Below are 7,420 nucleotides of genomic sequence, written 5' to 3'. Positions count from 1 at the left end.
AGATTGGTACTTGGGAGTTTGCACATATTACTCACCTTAGATCGATTCCATCCATGGTTCAGAGATGTGGTTTCGCTGATGGGCAGCTGTTACCTCTGTAAGGATGGGTTCGTGGAGGTTTGCCCGTGGGACAATTTTCTTGGCCCATATGTTTTGCCTTGGTGAAAGGATTGTTGGCTAACTTGATTCTTGGGTGTGACTTTATTAATAAAACTCGTTTGGTTTTGGATTGTGCAGGGCATACCTTTTTCTTTCTGAACTGAAGTTTGGTTTTTGTGAATGTAAGCAGCGGGTGCAATGTGTGGGTCCTAAGGCTTTGGTGGTCGAAGCAGACAAGTTTGATCTGGGGCATCTCTCGGTGAAGCAGGCTTCTCATCTTGGTAGGTCGTCAGCTAATTTTCCCCGGCTTCTCTCTGATCGACTAGGAGTTACCAAAGTTCTTCAGTATAAGATTTGCCTTAGTGACCCGATTCCTGTTAGTCAGTCTCCTTATCGTTTGTCACCACCTAAGGTCAAGGTTTTGAGGTCTAAAATATCTAAAATGCTCGAAGAGGGAGTCATTAGACCCTCAACTTCGTCCTACGCGTCTCCGATGTTCCTCGTGCCCAAGGATCAAGTGCGGGACTTCAGAGTAGTTGTTGATTACCGTCGCCTGAGTAACAAGGTGGTGCTGAAGTCAGTTCCTCTTCCAGACCTTCATAATTCGTTTACTTGGTTTGTGGGTGCAAATTGGTTCACGGTCCTTGATCTTAATCAGGCATATTACCAAATTCCTCTAACGGAGGACTGTAAGCATGTTACCCCCATTTGCACAGATTGGAATCTGTTCGAATTTAATAGGGTTCCCTTTGGTCTTGCTATCAGGGCAGCTGTATTGACGCGATTGTTGGACAATGTATTAGGTGGTTTGGAGTTGGTTTGTGTGTATAACTATTTAGACGACTTGGTCATCTATAGTAAGTCATTTGAAGAACATCTTGAGCATATCCGGCAGGTATTCATTAGGCTGCAGAGTGCCGGTTTGACAGTCAAACCCGAAAAGGTCACCTTCGCTCATCCGCAGGTCTCGTTTTGGGGACACCTGGTATCGGGCCGAAGTATACGTATTGACCAGGACCGTACAAAGGCCTTAAGAACACTACCGCCCTCTAGAGATAAAAGGGGAATTGCCAAATTTATTGGCATGGCTAATTATTTTAGGTGCTTTGTCCCCTGCTTTGCTCAATTGGCGGCACCCCTTAATGAACTTCGTCAGAAGGGAGTTAAGTTTGAATGGGGAACCGCACAGCAGGCGGCCTTCGACCAGATCAAAGAAGCGATTGCCCATCCTCCGGTACTGGGCATTCCTGATTTTAGTAAGAGGTTTATTGTGCAAACTGACGCTTCTAACTCCGGGGTTTCTGTGGTTCTTCTCCAAGAAGAGGACGGGCAGAGGCAGCTGCTAGCATATGCGTTGCGCCAGTTGACGAATGCTGAACTCAAGTATTCAGTGTATGAGTGCGAGGCGTTGGCGGTCCTCTTTGCTTTAGAAAAGTATCGATTCTATTTGGAGCATCGACCCTTTGATCCTGAAACTGATAATCAGGCCCCGAGTTGGGTTTTGGCTCGCCCACGTAAAACAGGGAGAATCGCGAGGTGGGCTGTGCGAATTTCCGCCTTTCAGTTTACTGTTAAACATATCAGGGGAACTGACAATGTCGTGGCTGATGTGCTAAGTCAGATGTTTGATAGTTCACCCAGCACTGATCACAATCAGGAGAGCGGGGAAGAGGATTTTAGTTGTATGGTGTTGGGAGATTCCCAGCTTTTCGTCGATCTACGTACACAACAGGAACAGGACCCTAACCTCGGTGACATTAGGAGGAGGCTGAAAGCAGGCGAGGAGGTAGGCCCCTATGTTGTGAACAAAGGGGTTCTGTGTAAAAAAGGGGGAGACTGTCAGAAACTTAGAAATTGTTTACCAGCATCCTTAGTACGACCGGTGTTTCAGTATTTTCATCAATCTGTTCTCAGGGGACATTTAGGCACCTATAAGACATTACAGAAAGTGAAGTATTTTCTCACTTGGCCTCGTATGGAGCGAGATATAAGACAGATGGTAGCACAGTATCGGGAATGCTGTATTGCTAAGCCTAGTAATGCATTGGGGAAAGGGTTGCTCAGTTCAGAGCGTCAGGCTTACCCTATGGACAAATTGTACATTGATTATGTGGGTCTGTTACCCCGGACTAAGCAGGGTAATCAATATATTCTGGTAGTGATCGATGCCTTTTCTAGGTTTATTTGGCTTATACTGAGTCGAAATGTAAATGCTGTCACTACCATTGCTCATTTACTCAACATCTTCATCTTCAGTGTATTCGGACAGCCTAAACAATTGGTTAGTGATAACCATCCCGCTTTTCGTTCGGCTCAGTTTAGAACGTTTACCTTCAAGAACGGGATAAAGCATATTACCACAACTCCATATTATCCTCAGGGATCTTTTGCGGAAAGAGTGAATGGCAGTTTGAAAACCGCTCTTATTATTTACCATCAGGATTCTCCTAGGAATTGAGATTCAAACCTCCGGTGGATTAGTTTCACCTTTAACACCATGTGTCATGAATCCATCAAGGCAACTCCTGCTTCTCTGATGTTTACCTTTTCTGTTAATTCTCCCCTTACTAATTTGTGGAAGATTCAAGACCTAATTCCAGCAGTTATTACTCCCCAGCTTATTAAAGAAAACTGGGGAAGGGCCAGGCGTAATATTCTTGCTGCTCATAACAGACAAGCCGTTCGTTATAACAGGGGTCGGTGTCAGATTCAGGCCAAACCTGGTGATCAAGTTTATATTCGTAATTACTTGGGGAGAGACGCATGAGTCAACAGGCTGGGAAAATTGACTCCTCGTTTTATTGGGTCGTGTACCACTGAGACACGATTGGGTACAGTGAATCTCTTAGTTCGGGACAATCAAGTGAGAAAGCACTATCGAGTTCATCTGAGTCAGGTTAAGTTGAGATGAACATTTCTCTTGTAGGGTTTGGGAAGCTATGCTTTCAGTTTAAGAGGGGGAGGTTGAGCCATGTATCGACTCGTGCTAAACCTTGTGTTTAGATCGCATTGGTATTCCTTTTATTCCCCTGACATGTTTGTTTGATATGTTGTCTGTCATTAAGTGGCTGCTTGGTTGTCTTTTCCCTCTGCTATCGATATCTGCCTTTTTGCTTCCGGGAAACTGCTATGGAGAACGTGAGATCTTTGACCGGTTGTAACCTCATGTGCTGGCGCGCAAGTAGGGGCGTTGCGCACAGAGAGTGTGGTGGACATGGGAGGGCAGTGTGGCTCTCCAGCGTGAAGGTGGTGTGGTCGGTTGTACAGAGTCACCACGTGATGTATGTCGGTTGTGTGTAATGAGCGAGTCAAGTTGTCGGAAGAGCTCCCCGCGTGTTGGTTGTATACAGAATCACCCCACGAGTCGTTGCTGTTCATTTCGTCTTGGTGGGACGATAACAAGCTTCTTTAAACCCTCTGTTTCAACACTGGAGGTTAAAAGGAGGCACCTAACATGAAGGAGCAGTCACTACCCATCAACATTGCAGAGAAGACGTGAACTCCGGTGACAGAGCGTGTTGTCGCGTGACCGTGGTGTGTTGGGTACGCTGGCGACGCGTACGCGGTCGGATGTGTGGATCCTTGCCATCGGAGGTCGAGTACTGCCTGTTCAAGCATAATTGCAAGTTAAGTTCGTGGAAGGTTTAATCATTAAGTAATACTTTTGTGTAACCAGCATCTCTTCTGCCTTGTGGCCTCCGGCGACCGGGTTTCCTGACCCTGGCACTGGTGTAATTGAAGACAGTGATCTTTCCTCCTCCTCTCGTTACTGTCCGATGGGAGGTGTAGTTTTGGCAGTTTAATTGTTTCACTATTCTGTCGTGGGTTATGAGTAAATTCATGCTTCTTGTTGGTTGATCATGTGGTCGCTCAATTCAGGACTGTGTGGTGTAATGTTTCCTTGCACGAGGTTAGCTCTAATTCTTTCAGCAAGTTAAGCCATCTTATAAAAAGTTTTCGCTGGATAAAAGTCGGTGCAGTGACCAGCCTGAGAGTGGCAATTGTATTTACCGTCATATTTAAATTGGTCAGTATTCTGTCTAGCCTGAGCATCCCTGAGTGGGTGATTTGTGGCCGCCTTACACGGGTCCGTCATATCTGTTATGTTCTAATGATATTCCAGGACACTTTTGTTTACATTTTTTAAAATTCCTCCAAGTTTGTAAATTCCTTTTATTGCCATTAATCGTATGTTTGCTGAGACCTGTTTAATTTTTTTAATGGCGGTGTTGGTAGCTTCAGTATCTCACTGTACTTTATTAACAAAGTTCTGTATTTACTTTAGTAGCCTGTTTACTAATGTTCTTTAAATTTTTAAAAATTGTTGTATTGCTATAAATTACTTTCATTGCCGTTAGCAGCAAGTTTTAAAAGGTAGTTTATTGCCGTACTGATAGCTTCTGTGCTTTTTAAATTTTTTTTTTAAGCTGTTGTGTTGCAATAAATTACTTGATTGCTGTTAGCGGCGTGTTTTAAAAGACTGTTTATTGCGTACTGCTAGCTTTTGTGTTTTTTTAAAAAATTTTTTTTTTTAATTTGTTGTATTGCTATAAATTACTGGATTGCCATAGCAGCGTGTTTAAAAGGCTGTTTATTGCCGTACTGCTAGTTTCTGTAAGATACGAACAAAACATTTGTGAAAATCTCAACTTGACAGTAAACTACTGGAAATTTGGCCCTGTTTCCCAACTTGTGGTGTGGCTCGTAGTAACTGTAACCACTGTGTGTGTTACCATGGAGCCATCAGTATAAATCACTTATGAACCCTGGAATGAACTGAGGAGACAGTAGAATTGGTGGCAAAGAGCCATCGGAGGGACAGAATCCTTTGAATCAACTGAGAGATGAAGACAGAGCTGTGGCCGAGAGATGCACCAAGGAGGGGTACATGCGTGAGCAGAGAAGAAAGGGGGTAAAGGGAATTGCTGGAGTTCAGAAAAGAGCAACTGAATGCGGACAGCCATGGTGAGCCCACCTCATGGCCGCCGCTGCGGCAGGGTTATCTCCGTGTCTGGATAAAGGAGACCATAATTAGGGTGCTTTGGGGTGCAGCGAATGTGGAGCGCGTAAGATATCAGCTGTTGTTGGCGCAAATCATGCAGTGGTGGAATCCTTGCCTCTGCGAGAAGGCTAAGTAAGGGGCTAGTCCAGAAGGCACCAGTCACAAGTCGGGGTCTAGGATCTGCAGCGTTGAAGGTGACACAGAACCATAGACAGGAATTACATAGTCTAAACGAGACTGGTCCAACACTTGATACAATCGCAGGAGAGCAGAGCAGTCTGCATCCTAGGGGGTATTGCACAGAAACCTAAGAACATTGAAATGGGGCCAGCACATCCTCTTCAGCTAGCGAAGATGTGGGAGCCATGTCAACTGGGCATCAAAGACGACGCAGGAAGCAATGGGTGTCCAATACCTCGAGGGGCTGGCCAGCGAGGAAAAGTTCCGCATGGGGATGGACTGTACGGCAATGGCAGAAATGCATGACACGTCTTGGCCGCCGAAAACTGAAAGCCATGAGTGCACCCGGCAGATTGCCCCCTGTAGGTGGCGTTCTGCAGCATCCATTACGGAGGAAGCGAGGTAGATACAAAAATCGTCAGCATTCAAAGAGGGAGACTGTCGGCTCAACAATTGTCACCAGACCATTAATGGCAATGAGCAAGAGAGGGAAGCTCAGCACGGAACACTGTGGAACCCCATTTTCTTGCCGATGGGGAGTGCTGTAGGAGCAGCCCCCTTGGACCCGAAAAGAGCGACAAGAAAGGAAGTTGTGGATAAAAATGGCCAGAGCGTCACGAAGGCTCCATTCGTGAAGGGTGGTGAGGATGTGGTGACGCCAGGTGGTGTCATAGGCTCTATGCAGATCAAAGAAGACTGCAAGGTGGTGTTGCCAATGGGCAAAAGCTGACTGGATAGCAAACTCCAGGTGCACCAAGTTATCCACCGTAGAGTGGTCACGGCGAAAACTTTGAGTTGATGACAAAAGGTCGCAGGATTCAAGGATCCAAAACAGCCGCCGACTCGCCATGCATTCAAGCAGCTTGCAGAGGGTGTTAGTAACGCTAATTGGATGGTATCTATCCAACTGAAGAGGTGGCTTACTTGGCTTCAACACTGGAACAACAATGCTGCCACTGGGTAGGAAAGACTCCCTAATTCCACAGATGGTTGAAGAGGGTCAGTATACGATGGTGGCCAGCCGCCGATAAGTGTTGGAGCATTTGGTTACGTATCTGATCCGGTCATGGAGCCGTGTCAGGACAAAGGGCGAGGGTGCTGGCAAATTCCCACTTGCTGAATGGAGCATTATACGGCGCCGAGCAGCGAGAAACAAAAGACAAAGGCAGTCGTTCTGAGCGCTCTTTCAGGAGAAGGAATTTGAGTGGATACTGAGCTCATGCTGAAGCTTGAGCAAAGTGTTGAGTGAAAGTTTCTGCTACAAAGTCCGCATTGGTAAGGACAACACCATGCACAGAAATTCCTGCAACCCCAGTGGGAGGACGGTAGCCAGAAATTCGCCCGAGTTTCATCCAGACTTGTGAAGAGGGGGTGTGAATTACAATGGCAGCTACATATCGTTCCCAGCAAATCTGTTTCTGAATTTTGATTAGGTAGCGGGCCCATGTGCGGAGTCATTTAAAGACCAGAAGAAGAGCAGTAGAAGGGTGCCGCTTGAAGGGTTGAAGAGCATGGCAGTGGTCTTTTATGGCTGCAGCAATTTCTGGAGTCCACCAAGCGACCATCTTCTGGCGTGAGGAACCTGAGGAAGAAGGGATTGCTGAAACAGCTGCTGAAAGGATGGCAGCAGTCAAAGTCTGAGTAGATTCATGAACACTGTCGTGTGGCAATACAGGGGGGATGGGAGCAGAGGAGAAGGCACCCCAATCGCCTCAGACATGGCCCACCTGGGAGGGTGATGGAGTGAGAGACACTAAAGTAAGGTCAAAACAATCGGATAATGGTCACTGCCACATAAGTCATCATGGACTCCCCACTGAATGGAAGGAAGGAGGCCGGGACTGCAGATGGAGAGGTCAATGGTAGAGAAAGTGTGGTGCGCCACACTAAAGTGTGTGGGAGCACCTGTGTTTAGTAAACAGAGTTCAAGCCCTGCCAGAATAGCTTCAACTGTCCTGCCCAGGGCAGTAGTCGTATGACTAACCCAAAGAGGGTTGTGGGCATTAGTCCCCAAATAGCAGGAAAGGAGAAAGGAGTTGTTGAAGAAGGGTAGTGAGGGCATGGGATTTGGGCAGCCTGTCAGGTGGGAGGTACAGATTACAGATTGTGACTGGAGTGGCCAGATGGACCCTGACTGCA

The sequence above is a fragment of the Schistocerca cancellata genome, chromosome 2 (genome assembly GCF_023864275.1).
Source record: "Schistocerca cancellata isolate TAMUIC-IGC-003103 chromosome 2, iqSchCanc2.1, whole genome shotgun sequence".
Taxonomy (NCBI): domain Eukaryota; kingdom Metazoa; phylum Arthropoda; class Insecta; order Orthoptera; family Acrididae; genus Schistocerca; species Schistocerca cancellata.
This window is presented reverse-complemented; position numbering follows the sequence as displayed.